At 40.1% G+C, this 16453-nt stretch overlaps 1 protein-coding gene across 3 annotated transcripts in view; it reads right to left on the minus strand.

Moving 5' to 3' along the window:
- CSNK1G2 (casein kinase 1 gamma 2) overlaps positions 1-9744 on the minus strand; it is a 108483-nt gene extending 98739 nt beyond the window's left edge. For 2 of the 3 annotated variants that reach the window (XM_060694564.2, XM_087881568.1), the window contains exons 1-2: positions 9312-9744; positions 7137-7249 (exon numbers count right to left, since the gene is read on the minus strand). The gene's annotated coding sequence lies outside the window, so the exon portion shown is untranslated. The remainder of the gene's footprint in view (positions 1-7136; positions 7250-9311) is intronic. The other variant, XM_034437736.3, reaches the window with a different exon arrangement.
- Between the last annotated feature and the right edge of the window lie 6709 nt (positions 9745-16453).

The following is a 16453-nucleotide window of genomic DNA, read 5'->3' on the forward strand; positions in this document are numbered from 1 at the left end:
TGCAAATCTTGGGAAGAAGTAGCAATCCTAGATTCACTTTGCTCCCTGCTCCAAACCAGAGAATTTTGCTCGTCTGCTGCTTCGAACACAGTGTTTCCACCATGAGCCCTTTCCTATTGCAGTGTAAAAGGCCCAGGAGAATGAGAAATCAAACGATAGCACAGTCCTGAAAATCAGAACAAACTACATGAAATAAATGCAGAGGACCTATGGCTAACCTTTTTGCTGTCGCGTGCCAAAAGCGGGTGGAGTGGGGGGGGGTTGCACGTGCGCGTGCCCACACCCATAATTCAATGCACCCCACCCCCTGTGCTCCCCCTTTTGGCACGCGATGGCACGTGGGCCCGATAGGCCCATTTTTCACCCTCCCCAGGCTCCAGAGGCTTTCTAGGAGCCCGGGGGCGGTGAAACCGGACTTCCCCACCCCCTGGAAGCCCTCTGGAGGCCAGAAACGGCCCATTTCCTGACTTCCGGTGGGCCCGGAAGGCCCAAAAATCAGCTGGTCGCCACACACATGCGCGCTGGAGCTGAGCAAGGGCAATGCTCATGTGCCCACAGGTATGGCTCTGCGTGCCACCCATGGCGCGCGTGCCATAGGTTCGCCATCACAGGCATAGGTAGTCCTGGATTGATGAGCCCAAAATTTCTGTTGCAAAGCAAGGCAGTTGTTAAGTGAGTGTTGCCTCATTTAAGACCTTCCTTGCCACAGTTTTAAACAAATCACTTAATGGTTCTTAAGTAATTCATGCAGTCATTAAGCGAATCTGACTTCCCTGTTGACTTGGCTTGTCAGAAGCTGGCTGGGAAGGTTAGAAATTATGATCGCATGACCCCAAAGGACAGTGCAACTGTCATAAATACATGCCGATTGCCAAGTGTTCAAATTTTGATCACATGATCACAGGAACGCTGCAATGTGAAAAGCAGTCGTAAGTCACTCTCAATGCTGTTGTAACTTTAAATGGTCACTGAACAAATGATTGTAAGTCGAGGACTACCTATACTGAACTAGTATTTAAGGCTTATGAAAAATTAGAGTAAGTATCCAGCAACCTCAAAATAGCTATGATAGAGCTAGCAAATCTCCTGTGAGAAGAAACCGGAAGGCAGCTATCACTATAGAGAACGTCTCTCTGATAATAATCTGCTTATCTTAGTTTTCAAGCCCGTTATTACAGGTAGTCCTCACTTAGTGACTACAATTGGGACAGGCCACTCCGTTGTTAAGTGGAAAATAACATTACTGCAGCAAGTGTACGACATCACTTCCTACTTCAGTGAACCACCACAATCATTAAGCAAGATGTCATGTGACCACAATTTGTGATTTTACTTGTGTGCGCTCCATAAATTCAGTTTGGCAGAAACCAGTTCTGAAGGTACCATGTTTCCCCAAAAATAAGACCGTGTCTTATATTTTTTTGAACCCCAAAATAAGCGCTTGGCCTTATTTTCGAGGAGGTCTTATTATTTTGGGGCGCATGGAGCAAGATGGGGCTCCTCTTGCCGTTTTACCTGATTTCCAGCTCTGCGTTTAAATATTTTTGGGGAGGGCTTATTTTCGGGGCGAGGGCTTATTTTAGCACATGCGCTCAAAAGCCCGATTGGGCTTATTATCAGGGGATGTCTTATTTTTGGGGAAACAGGGTACACCAGTTGTGAAACACCTATATGGCAATCATGTGTCCATGGAATGCTGCAACTGTCTTAAATGTGACAACTAGTCACAAATCAGCTTTTTTTTAACACCATTGTACCATGGCATTCAGTAAGCAAGGACTACCTGTATTTTACGGAGGGTATCACAGGTGGGGTTGCTGTTTTTCTATATTTAAAGGCTGAAAAAGAAATAAAAGTGTAACAAGTGATTTTTCTCAAGTTACCCAAAGGAATTTTTTTTACAGATTTTCAGTTACTTGGTGTTATTTGATTTATATCTTGCCCTTCTAGCCAGAGGGCACTCGGCTACCAAAATAATAATAATCTGATAACAGATAAAATCATACTAATAAATATTAATAGTAAGGATTAATGAGATGATAAGGACTCTTGCAGGCCACATGCATAACTGGAGAAATTTATATTCCTTCTCCCCCAGTCTACAAATGAAAGAAACAGGAGTTCTGAACTCTACTTTAATGCTCTGGGTGCAGTTTTTTGGTTGATCCATAGCTTATCATCTAACCTTTCCCTGGAGGGACAGTGAAACACTCTGATCGATTCAACTGTTCAATTTCGTACTAGCCACTCTCAGTAGCATCCTTTATCATTCCTGTTTGGCGGCACGAGCAACATTAACTCCAATGTCCACAGGGAATCAATCTAACACCTGAATTTACAATCCAGCAAACACAAAAAAATAGAAATTAACAAAGCAAAAAGATAGAAATTGCAATACAATGCAAAGAAGGAAAACACAAACACAATTCAAATTCCCTGCAATAGCACCCACAATCAATTACAGCTGAAGGCACATCGGAACAATGCCGATTTGATTTTCTTTGCATAATGCAAGGGGCAGTGAGGCCAAATTAATTCCAGGACAGAGACTTTCAGGGAGTGGTGGGTGGGCAGGTGGGGTTTAACTTGGAGAAGATCTACCATTCAGCTCCCAATCTATATGGGTGGATTCTCAACAGGCCCTTTCTTAGAGATACCCAACCGGGATTCAGATTCATTTTCGGCAGTCCACCCCAAATATAGCATGTACAGGTAGTCCTCGACTTATGACACAATTCAGCCCAATATTTCTGTTGCTAAGCAAAAGTTAAGTGAGCTTTGCCCCTTTTTACCTTTCTTGCCACAGTTGTTAAGCAAATCACTGCATTAAGTTAGTAACATGGTTGTTAAGTGAATTTGACTTCCCCACTGACTTTGCTTGTCAGAAGGTCACAAACGGTGATTTCCATGACCCTGGGACACTGCAACCGTCATAAATATGAGTCAATTGCCAAGTGCCTGAATTTTGATGATGTGATCATGGGGTTTCTGCAATGGTTATGTGGGAAAATGGTCATAAGTCATTTTTTTCAGTGCCGTTGTAACTTTGAACCGTCACTAAATGAACTATTGTAAGTCAAGGACTTCCTGTCTACCCACTTATTTTATAGCCAATATGTTGCCCAGGCTCTGAGAATCCTGGGACCTGCAGTCCTAATTTATCTTGAATGCACCAAGTTTATACCATTATTATTATTGTTATTCTACTTTCCTAATGAATTATAAGAATTGTCCAGGGGTGTTCTCTGAACTTTTAATCTTGCAGATGTTTAATTAATTGCTTGAAGTTTTCAAGAAAAGATATTTATTTATTTATTGGTTCGATTTATATGCCGCCCTTCTCCGGAGACTCAGGGCGGCTTACAATGCATTAAGCAATAGCCTTCATACTTTTGTATATACCTGCTTAGTAGAGCTTTTGCCCCCCCCCCCCCCCCCCAGCGGTGTTCTATTTTATACAAAGTCAGCTTATTGCCCCCACAATCCGGGTCCTCATTTTACCTACCTCGAAAGGATGGAAGGCTGAGTCAACCTTGAGCCTGGTGAGATTTGAACTCGCAGTAATTGCAGGCAGCTGGCAGCTAAGTGCTACTTTAACAGCACTTAGTCCGCTGCGCCACCAAGACTCTTGGATAGCCATTGGTCTGGGATGGTGTAAAACTCCTGCCTTGGGCAAGAGGGTTGGAGTAGATGATCTCCAAGGTCTCTTCCAGCTCTATGATTCTATGAATAATAGGCCATCCATTGCACAAGCTAAACAGTTACTAGATTTGGTACCATTAATTAATGCTCAACACCGAGCTCAGAAAGTACCGAAGTCAAACAATTCACTCTTGAGTTATACACATTCTCCACAATTGCCACTATAAGAATATATTCACACACACGTGAATCCCAATCAACCTCCCCTCCTTGTACTTCTAGTTCACTCAAGATAAGATTTTATTTCTTCCACTTTATCTTATTTATTTATTTCTTATGTTATTGTTCCACATTTGTTGTTTAAAAAATATAGGTAGCAACCCTAAACCTAAAATGAAACAGAAACAAAGGCAGAAACGAATCCACCTACTACCTACACAATAAGTATTATTGTGGAATCTTCTTGTGACTGTGATCACAGGTGCTGCTTATGAACTATTATGTGGACACTAAGACTGGCATGACTGATCATACATTTAAGAAATGGGGTGGGGGGGGAGAGATAGCATGACACACTCATTAACAGCCCTTCCCCTCTTGATTTGCTCAACAAACTCTCTAACTACTAGCCAGCATACCTATTTGCTAGGAGAGAGCCAGAATCTGTAATCTAATCTAATCCATTGAAGCATCAATTCCATACAGAAACATTCAATATGATGCCTTTAACAAGTCTGGACTTGTCCTTAAAGTTTCTAGCTTGGGAACTGCTATTCTAAAGCATAAGGATGCATGGATGCTTACTGATGTGGAAAAAGCCTACATCTTAACCAGATTTTTAAAAAAAAAAAAAAGTGGCAGAGTTAACTAATGTATGACAGAGAAGCCAATCGATCATAGTTGGCTAAATGGAGTTCATATATCCAATGGCAGCCTAATCTACCTATTCAACAGATGCAGAAGAGATCTTTAAATTATTGCTTTACAGCTCAAGTTTGTTCCAGTACTTATATAAATATAAGCAGATTTTTGCTCTCTCCCAGCTTTAAAAGTACCTCCCCATTCAAAAGCAGCATGCCTTTGTTGCTAGTACTAATACAGGTAGTCCTCATTTAGTGACCACAACTAAGACTGGCCATTCAATCATTAATGAGGCAGTCACTATATGAAACCAGCTATACTTAAATGATCTTCCTTCAGCTTTCCTTCGCTTTACAGATGTACAAAGGACATAAATGCAAAGACTGGTAACGTTACATTTTCATCACTGTCACAATTGTGAATGATTGCTAAATGAAGCAGTTGCTAAATGAGGACTATCTGTATCTGAAAAGGAAGGGCTAATACCTTGCCTTGTTATTGGAAAGACCTTGGCTCAATTGACGATGTACATTCTTAAAGGGTTAGGGTTAGTTTCCTTGATTCCTGAAGGAATGGGAATCTGTTGCTCTTTTGAACTGTTAGGAATGTAGTTTTCTTAACTCATGACCACAGGTTAGTTAGGGATGATGGGAATTGTTGTCCAATATTTTCTGATAAGGAACAGTAGCTTTCTACTTAGAACAAAATTCCTTGGTGCATTCAACCATTTGCTGAGTCACTTATTTTTTTTTTTTAACTCCTGCGATGACAATCGCACAGCTCATTTTGTCTAAAGCAGATTAAAAACAAAACAACAAAACAGGAAAGCTTCTATACTATTCCTGCAGACAGGTGGGGAGGAATGTTTTCCATAAAAGGAAAAAAGAGCTGAGAACTGAATTTGGTTCTGTAATTCTTGCACCGTTCCCAAAATTAAGCGCCTCATATTTATTTGGTTCAATGAATTAAAAAAAAAAAACATTTAAAGTTGTGGCCAGCATTTCTAAGGCAACATTTCCCACATAATTTAGCCCTCTATCATGGTTTTAAACATTCTTTCTAAATGAGAGACGTTTAAAAAGCATCCTCTCGTATCCTGGATGGCCCTGGGCAATTTTGTCACACCTCACCCTACATGAACCAAAATTGCGTTTAAGCTACTTACGTGCCATTCACATCAATGTCCTGCAAAGGAAGATCAATCACGGCTGACAAGTTCTGTTTAAAGAAAGCCTGTATCTCAGCACTAATTTTGCTCACCAAAGATCAGCAAATAATATTCCCCAGTAGTCCCAGGACACAAATGTGAAAATCAACAGTCCAAATAACTTTTAATGATTAACACTCACACAGTAGCACTGTGACACTGGTGACGAACGGAACAGCTATTTAACACTGGCCTTTTACATCCCATGACAGTTATTATTTTTTTCAAGATAGCTTCAAGAGAAAAAGGGAACAAAACTGGAAAGATAATTGATTATAACACCCACATGTTTCCTGCCATCTTCCTTGCTCTCCCAAAATGGTCAAAAATTAGATTTTCTGTCTTAGTCAACTAACAGGAACAAGTAAAAATATGATGGATGGGGTTTTTTTTCCTCCCAATTGTTCCAGACAAGCTGCTGCTTTCACGAGAATGCCCCTTTCTCAAACATAAGCAACAAAAAAAGCTAACAAAACTGATTATTTTTTATGTTCTACTTTCCACATCAACCAGTCTGTTAAATAATTAATGTTTATCACAGAAAGCCATATGACAAGAGAGCCCTGAGAAGCATATGCAATATTACTGCAGCCTCACTAGGATGGCGTGCGGGCTTAAAATGGGCACTGTACCGTAGCTGCACATGGCAAGGGAATCTTCAAAACAATGGGGGAATTCTAGAGTAAAGAACAGATTGGATTCCTTGCTAAGGAAGCCCCAGAACTGCAAACATTTACTTCTACATGGTAACACGGAGAAGGCTATTAGTACGCCACAATCCACATTGCCATACTGATGGTTACCAAGGGTTGCCTAGGAATTCTGGGAGTTGTATACGACAAACTTGATTTATGCTTTACGAACAGCTGACTAGAGTGTCACATTTCTGAGTGTCTTTCTCAGTGTGCAAATATGCATGCAAGGGAAATCCTCTCCTGGAGACATGCAAAGGTTAACAGCCAAGTCATGGCACACTCTTTCCTGCCCGCATGGTACTGCACATGCCAGCAGCTACTACTAGGTGGTTCGAGATCAAAGACCTCATGCAACCAGAAAGTTAACGCCTGACAGGCTCACCTTGTTTTAAATAAACTCAGTCAATCTGAAACTACCCTAACAAAAGAAAAACTTACATGAATTCCTTTTAAACCTAAAGCTTTAAGTCAGGTACTTCTCAGTCTAAATTGATCATACCTCAGAGACAGAAACAAAGAGGCTAAGACCCTCATCATCTAAATTTTGGGTAGGGGGTGGAGATGGGGGTGGAGAAAGCAGAAAGGAAGCAAAGTATCGTTTTATTTTATTTTTGCCTCTCAGACTTGGCACATGTATTGAATTCCCTCATCTTAATTAAACAAGACTGTTCCCATATGTCCTTATTCTGTAACTTCAGAATTTCCTCCCTATTTTATTTTCAAAAACTAACCTTTAGCATTCTTTGCAGAGAAAGCGGGGGTGAGGGGAACCTTATGTATTTCCTGGTCTGTAGTTTCTTTGGCAAAGGATTTCACACGCTTTCAATTTCAGATCTAGAAAGACCTGAAATAAATAAAGGCAAGAAACTGGCTTTATAAATACAATTACAGACAAACACCTTTTGGAAAGGGAGGATGGGTAATATCCAACTATATCAACTTGCTTTACAGTCTGGCATGAATTCACCAAAGTTGATTTGTGGAAATTAAAAATATAGACACCAAATACAGAACAATCTGAGGGAATAAAAGAACCACAGAAAACATAGAGGTTATGGGGAAAGTGATGCTGTTAAAATACTTTGTATTTAACCCTGAAAAACCCTCGAGTTTTCAACAGTCTGGAAATAAGTCATACACGTTTGTACAGAAAAAAGAAAGTATTTATTTGGCCTATACTTAGCGCAACTATTGAATTTTCAACTGCCATGCAAAACTGGATCTAATCTACAAACATTTGCATCTCCTGAAACCACCTTCTAATTTACAACTCAGGTTAAACAAAACAAACCACAGGTTTTGAGGAGGGGATAGAAAGCACAAAAGGCTTTGTGGTTGCTGCATGGAATTCCCCTCCTTAAAATACAAAAAGATACATCACAAAAAGGACTGCAATAAAAAAACAGGAGGTGGGGAGGTGGGGGATAATACCATATAAAACATTGACAGTTGCCTGGAGGACCAGAAGTTAAATCTTCATGATTATGTGTGAATAAAAAGAAGGAAAACTGGAAGAAAAACAGGTTGATTCAACTGGGACCATGATACCAATTCAGTAAAGGAGAAAAATTAAATATAGCCCCATCTTTCCCCCACTCCCCAAATTGCACCCATTTTCAGTTTATGAATATCATGCCAATCAATCAGGCACAAAAACCTTTGATAGAATTTTTAATTCCCTTCCTTCCGCTCTTTTTCTTCTTCCATCTGCCTCCCCCTTTTTTTTCTTTTCCAAAAACACGCCCTGATTATGGAGATTAGTAATAATTTGTTTAGAAAGTATAGAGAGACCAACCAGGGTGGGAAAGCTGGTTACCAATGGAAAACGAAAAGGGAGAGAAAAAAAGGGCACTTAAAAGAAAACTAGGGCTCACCTGTTTACTTTCCATCTCATTCTTCCTTTTACAAACAAGCACCTTTAACATGCAAGGAAGCCCAGAAGCTCTAACCCCCAGCCTCAATCCACCTTCACTATGCTGTCTTTCTTTTTGTAAAAAAAAATATTTTTTGAACACCCAAACAACTCAGCACTCCAATGTTATATATATAATTTCAAAGATCTCAAAATCAAGTACAGGCCTAGCGTGCTGTTGCTTCCTTTCCATTGCAAAGGATCAAAAAAAGCAAAAAAATCCTTCCACCTCCAAGTACACAATTTCCCCCTTCCAAAACCCTCCCAATAGCCCAAATTCAGTTTTTCCCCCCCCAGTTTTGAAGCCCCTTTGAGATATTGGAAGAGGGTCAGGATGGGAAATTACATAAAATCTCGGTGCCTGTGAACCAAGCCTGCAAAAAGCACCAATGAATGCTTCCACGCATCACATAAATGCAGAGACAAGGAGAAGGGAGAAGGCAAAGAGAAGACTGGGCTTCTTTAGGAGGAAAAAACTGTGGGGTACAGTCCTAAGGTCACCCACCCCCACATCTTTCTGCTCAGCATCCCTTCCACCAAACTAGGTTGGGGGGGGGTGGAAAGGAAGGAAGGAAGCAACAGGAAGGCCTTCCAGCCAAACCCTCCTCTTTAAGCTTCCTCGTTTCTCCAGCTTTTCCAAGCCCCCCCCCCCACACCTTCCATAAAACGTAAAGCAAAAGTACAGGGCAGGGCGAGGAGAGGTTGCACTAAACTTTGCTCTGTTAAATATAGTCAGAGTAATAATAGTCCTTGCAAAATGTTAAGGGGGGGAAAAAAAACCCTCCTTCCTCTCCTCCGCCTTACAAACTGAAACTTACTCCTCCTTTCTCCCTTCCGCCACCAGCGGCTCCCCACATTGGGGCACATGCAAGAGGGCGCCCCCCCCCACTCCCACCTTTGCTGCAAGCCTATCCAAAGAGAAACCACCCCCCTCCCTACAAAATAAGCCCTCCAGCGTTAAAAAGCCGCCGCCTCTCACTCCGTCGCGACTCACCTGAGCTTCTTTCCCCCCGTCCGGCTTTTCAAGGGTGGGGAGCCAAAGATCTCTTCTCCCCCAGCCCTTCCATGTCTCGCTGTTGTCTCTTTAAGCCTCTTTCTGTCCCTCTCCTCCCCAGCAGGCAAAGAGCAACGCCTTTGCGCCAGCGGCGTAAAGCCCACGGGCGCCCTATGGCATTGACGTCACGGCGGCGGCGCAAACGGCGTTGGTGAATAGCGAGCTTCGCTTCTGGAGCTTAGGAGACTCTCGCCGCCTTCTCTCTAAGTCTGGCCATCCGCTGGCAGGGAGGGGGGGGGCGGGCGCCCGTAAAGGGTTTTTGGCGCATGCGCCGAAGAGAGGGGAAGGGGGAAGAAAGAAAAAGGAGAGGGCGCAGGCGGGAAGAAGAGAGAAAGAGAGAGAGAGAAGCGTAGAGGTGACGACGCGGCTGCCTGGAGAAGACTTCCGGTTTTCTGTAGGATGCTGGCCGGGTCGCCCACGTGAAGGGAAAGAACCGTGCAAACTCTCACGCATTAATGCAGAATGCTGGGCGCGTCCTAACCACGAATGTTTGTTAACCCTAATAAAATCATGCCTATGGTGATTTTGAATTTAGGCCCCGATGAAATTTATTGTTCTAATTGAGATTTGGGGATTCTTACAATTACAGTGACCATGCGTCCTTTTTGTAATAAAGGCAGTCCTTTCTTTCATAAAAGCTGTCCTTTAGGTTTAATTATTTTCCTGGTTTTGTTCATGTTCTTGTAAGCAAAGTTTTTTTTTTTTTTAAAAAGCAAAAGTTTCTAAATCTTTATGAGATTTTTCAGACTTGCCCTTTTTTTTTTCCAGTTTTTTTTTTCCTGTATTTTTTTTCAAGCAAATATCCCTGTAAAGATAATGTATTTGCACTGAGTAATTACACCTGGGTTTAGGCCCAGCTGATTATGAAATCTGCACTGGAATGCATTGAAATGACCTCTTACCATATTTTTGTATATTTTACATTAATTTATTTCATAATATAAAAGATAAGAATGCAAAAAGAGGACAAACAATGAAATACAAACAAGAAGAATAAGAAACAAAAGAAACCCCAACTAATGATTTAAAAAACAGGATAAAAGACCTTCCAACTATTCAGCATTTAAATACTTTTATTGACTTACTACGTGCCATCAAGTTGTTTCTGACTCCTAGCAACTACCTACCACAAATATATTAAAATATTTTATAAGAATCAAAAATATTTTATAAGAAGCATACTCTATTACTTGTCAATTTTTTTAAAAAATTGCAATATTGTGCTGCTGTGCTTATAAAAAATACTTTTTAAAAGAACAGGAAGAGATTAAATCTAGATTTCTGTCTGCCACAGCTTTGAAAGATATAGTCTAGCTCTCAAGGTAAATCGACTTGTGCCAGTTCAAATCACTGAAATGACCCAATGCTTCTCCACTTGTGAAACTTTTTCTGGATGCAAGAAACCTCTAATTACACAGAAAAACGGTTGTTTGTGCTATAGCCCTGCAGTCTAAAGTGATAATACCCTACAAAGCCACATCAAAAACCTGTTTCCAGTCTACTATACAGTACAGATAGTTCTTGATTTACAACACACAACTGAGCCCAAAATTTGTTGCTAAGTGAGACATTTGTAAGTGAGCTTTGCCCCTTTTTACGACCTTGCTTGCCACAGTTGGTAAGTGAATCACTGCAGTTGTTAAATTAGTAACATTAATTTATGTGAATCTGGCTTCCCCATTGACTTTGCTTGTCAGAAGGTCACAAAAGATTATCACATGACTCCAGAGACTGCAACCATCATAAATAAGAGTCCGTTGCCAAGCATCTGAATTTTGCTCTGGTGGCCATCCAAGTCATAAGTCACTTTTTCAGGGCCATTGTAACTTTGAACATTCATTAAAGGAACTGTTGTTAAGTCAAGGACTACCTGTACTGTACTTTTAAGGAGAGCGAAAGTAGGAGGGGAAAGGGCAGTGAAGTCATAGATACAGATAAGAACAAGCCTCCTTTGAATCAAGTATGAGGACTGATGACAAAATATACTTTTTAAGGGTACAATTCAAACATGGTTTCCCACTGTCATCTGTGATTGTGGCAACTAAACGTTCCAATTCATAGCTCTGATTTTCTGATGTTCTAATCCAACTTGAACATTGTAGATCTAATCTTTAACTTTTTGAAATCAACTAAAGTTAGCTAGGTGCTGCCATCTAGTGTTATCCAACAACCACTATCAGAGCTACCCTGCTGTCTAGTATTCGAGGTAATAGATGGCCAACCATCTTGCAAAAATTAAGTATCTTTTGACAATAAGAAAAATAAATGATATTACAGCCCTTGGCCAATCAGAAATATCCTTTGACGCCCTTTGGAAAACAATGTTTTCTTAAGTAGACCTATCAGTATTGTGGGCTCATTAATACAAATCTTTGGTGCCAATGCAGTCTACTTAATACGTGCTCTTCTGGGATTGCAACTCCCAAAATATATTTTGTTGGTCACAGTTCATCCTGAGGACCACCTCCATTTCGGGGTTTGCATTTCAATTCAGATACACTGGAAAGTTTCAGTCATCCAGGTCAGGGGTGGGTTCTACTTATCTTTACTACCGGTTCGCAAGGGAGCCGCACACGTTTTAGTCTCCGTCTTCTTCATTTCTGAACCTCTCCAGTTTATGTCTATGGAGATTCTCAGTCATCCAGGTCATGGTTGCCCCAAAGGTGCTTTTCGGAAGGCAACTGGTCTTTCTTGGTTTTTACCTCGAAAATATTTTGCTTCTCATCCAAGAAGCTTCCTCAGTTCTAACTGAATGGTGGGGAATAGAAGGATTTATATGCTCTGTAGAACTCATTTATATTATATTCAAAACATTTATATTCTGCAAAGAATACAAATCCTTCTATTCCCCACCATTCAGTTAGAACTGAGGAAGCTTCTTGGATGAGAAGCAAAATATTTTCGAGGTAAAAACCAAGAAAGACCAGTTGCCTTCCGAAAAGCACCTTTGGGGCAACCATGACCTGGATGACTGAGAATCTCCATAAACATAAACTGGAGAGGTTCAGAAATGAAGAAGACGGAGACTAAAAATTAAGTTCCATGAAGAGGAAGCAAAGGATAATAGTAGGATAGTAGTTTCAAACACCTGAAAGAATATGTAGAAGGCCATATTCTTCATTGTTCCAATGGGCAAAATATAGAATAATGACTTTAACAGTCAGACAGAGGAAGCCATTATCTCAAGAGATAATATTTTCCTTTCCTTAGAATGCATTCAAGTGAAGGGTTTGGATTTCTGCACGGAGCCTCAATTTATGCTATTTTACCACAAAAAAGATGCAGAAAAGGACAGCTGAACCTGTCAAGGCCTTCGAGCAATTCCTGTGTGAACAAAGTGACAACACTGGGGGAAAATTAGGAGAACAGATATGAATATAATTAACTGGGGGAGGGGGTGTAGAAAGTGAGAAGGCATCTTTCGTAAAATCAGATTTTCTGCGAGATGACATAAACCTGCTACTAAGATCAGCAGGAGAAGATGCTATCTAAAATATGCCCTCTGACGGAAGCTCTCCATTTGTTCAGTATATGGAAAATGACCCTCATCGATGGTGTGTCAAGTTATGCAAAGGAATTATTTCATAAGGTAATTATCTCCGCAACCACATTTTTTCCTTTTTCTAGAAGAGACAAACTCTTCTCCTGCTCTACCTAGCCACTCCAATCTGAATGAGTTATGATTTTAATTTTTCAAAATCTGATTTTACTTGCTTGTGTTGTATTTTTTTTCTAGTTAGCATCATTGAGTGTCTTCTGGATAGGAGAGTGATATATACAATGAATTACTGTTATTTGTTATTTAGAGTGGTGTGGTGGCCTAGTGATGAACAAGCTTGTCTCCCACTTGGAAGATTGAGAATTCAATCCCAGGTAGCGGCAGATGTTTCACTCTAGATCTCAAAGAAAAAAAATATCTGCTGCGAACTCTGCATAGCATCAGGGAGGGCATCCAGCTAGTAAATGTTCAGCTCCATCCAGTCGCCTGACTCTACCCTGAATTAAGGGATTACAGGGTGGTAAAAAAGGAGTTACTGTAACTGTTATTTACTACCAATCCAATAGGTAGTTCTAACAGGTACTTTTGAGTATTGGTTCCTTCTCAAGGATTTGGACTAGTTAAAAAGACCATTGTAATATATGCACTGTTCCACGTAATGCTGCCTTTTGAACTGATGTGTTGAGATTCTATTTTTATTGTGTCCAAGTGCTTTGCCAGATCTTTTGGATGGCATCAAATGCATCAACTACCACTGGCATTACCAACTTTCTTTTTCCACATTTGCTAGATCTGTATTTGAAAGTGTTTACATTTCTCTATTTTTCTACTGGTTCAGTGAGGAAGAACAAGTCAAAATAGTTTTTTAACCTGTCAATGAAGACTTTCAAACGGAGATCCTATAAATGTGTAAAAGGAAAGCAGTAATGGTGACATTATTACGGTTGATGTTATTATTATCTACAAAACACGTGACATCATAGCTGCCAATTATTTAATTGGTTGTTGCCCTTTTGCACACATCAAATTCTTCCCAAGAACCTAGGATGTTGTGTTATTGTTATCTCAGAGAACCTACAGGATCAGAGTTTGAACAGATAAAAGGATATCAACAAGAAAGATGTGCAATAAAGAAAAATGGTCATGTTACATAGGAATAACTTCAATACTGTACTTCACAATGGGATTAGATAACTATGTGAAGAACAACAGAAACTCTGTTTACATATTGAGTGTGTTCAATGATCCCATGAACCATAAATAAACTATTCACATTTTAGCCTCCCATAATATATAAACCAAGCCCATAGAACTAGCTTATGGTGCTGTATGTTGTTTCAATCCAGGAAATTGGTCATATTTGGACCAATTAACCATTAACTTGAACATGGGTATGTGCTACAAACCCAACAAATGTGTTAAACTATTTTTTTCAACTGTGGTTTTTCTCTAATAAACAAGTAGCTGAGTGGTGGCTGGGTTGGAATCAGGAGTGAAATGCTCCCGGTTTGGACCGGATCACCCGATCTGGTAGCGATGGAGGCGGATGGTTCAGAGAACCGGTAGCAAAAATCCCTGCCCTCCCCCCCATGCCCAGCTGAGCCGCACAATCATCAGAGGCTTTTTTTTTACTTTTAAAAGCATTTTTTCTACAACCTCTTCGGCCAAAAAAATGCTTTTAAAAGTAAAAAAAAAGCCTCTGATGGTCGCGCGGCTCAGCTAGGATCGTCAAAGGCTTTTAAAAGCATTTTTTCTACAACCTCTTCGCCTAAGAGGTTGTAGAAAAAATGGTTTTAAAAGTAAAAAAAAAAAAAATGGCCACGCCCACCCAGTCACATTACCCCCACCACCAAGCCATGCCCACAGAACCGGTAGTAACAAATTTTAGATTTCACCACTGGTTGGAATAACAGAGAAAGCTCACATATTGTGGATACTCAGCAAGTAAGAATACTAGGCCACTTTAAGAGAAGAGCTGGCTAAGCTGGAAGGTGGGGTTAAACGTGTCATCATCTTGGAATCATTGCATTGCCACAAGAGACCAAGTCCAGCCCCCGTTAATTATGTTGATCCTTATTTAGCGCCAATTTAGCTTGGACTGTAAGTTGACTAGATTCTTGTATGGAGGTAGCAATAATAAACTCTTCTGTGCTATGAACTCAAATGTTCCTGGTTATTTGTGACTGACACCATCTAGCCCACGGATGATGGCTCTTGAGCTGCTGCAACTAATGTCTAAGACCCTTGATCTGGATAAATGATCCCATTGGATTTTTGTCATGAGCATTTGGACCCTTTCCTGAAGCTTGCTGATTCATACAGTATGAAATCCATTGCCAAATCTACTCAGATTAAAAGGAATTAGAAAAATAATGAAAACCCAATCAATTATTTTTTGAGAACATATGGCCTTTTCCAGCTCTGAATCAGCCTAATAGATAACTAAAAATTATTTATGCATTATCATTGTTGACCAACTAACCTAAATTGAAAAACCATAAGGTTTTTCATAAAACAATCAACTGATAAAACTCATTAATATTCACTAAAATTTACAAACTGTAAAGCAAAATGTTGCAGCATGCAAGGAACCAGATGGATTTCCATCAGAAAATAAATAGAACAAACCTAAATGCTAATAATATGAAGATACATTTCTTCATAGTTGTAGTAGGAAAATCTTCCAGCTCTGATGGGGATTGAACCTGAGTGTGCACAGAACAAACTGTTGGTGATCATAAAGAATGTTATAAAGAATGGGAAGGTGCTCCAAATCAAAAGATTATTAGACATCCCTTCCAAAAAGTTTTCTTTCAAGAAACAAAAATTGGAATTAAATCTTGAATACTGGATTATTAATTTCTTAAAGTTCTCTGGTGTTTTTCTCTCCTGTGTTTAAGCAGCTACCTGACTCCTTTATGTTTTTGGTGTTTAAACCAAACAAATTCATATTCTTAGAATTAGATGAAATGCAACATAGCTAAAAAAGAAAAAAAAACACTCAAGGTACATAAAAGGAATGGCTATTCCAAGTATAATGGGAGTTGAATGCCAAAACAAATCTAGAGAGAGAAGCAATGCAAAAAGGACTTTGTTGAGTGTAACAACCAAATTCTATACTGTGAGAGGGATCTTAGAGTCTTAGTGGGCAACCAAATAAATATGAGCCAACAGTGTGCGGCAGCAGCCAAAAAAGCCAATGCAATCCTAAATTGCATTAAATTGCAGAGGGGTTCAATCAAGTTCATGTGAGGTACTAATACTACTCTATAAAGCCTTAGTAAGACCACACCTAGAATTCTGCATCCAGTTTTACTCACCACATTATAAAAAAGATGTTGAGACTCTGGAAAGAGTGCAGAGAAGAACAACAAAAATGATTAGGGGACTGGAGACTAAAACATACGATGAACGGTTGCAGGAACTGAGCATGGCTAGTCTAGTGAAGAGAAGGACCAGGGGAGACATGATAGCAGTGTTCCAATATTAGAGGGGCTGTCACGGAGAGGAGGGGGTCAAGCTGTTCTCCAAAGCATCTGAAGGCCAGACAAGGAATAATGGATGAAAACTGATCAAGGAGAGA

Source organism: Pantherophis guttatus, chromosome 1 (assembly GCF_059756535.1).
Source record: "Pantherophis guttatus breed Tessera chromosome 1, ASM5975653v1, whole genome shotgun sequence".
NCBI lineage: Eukaryota > Metazoa > Chordata > Lepidosauria > Squamata > Colubridae > Pantherophis > Pantherophis guttatus.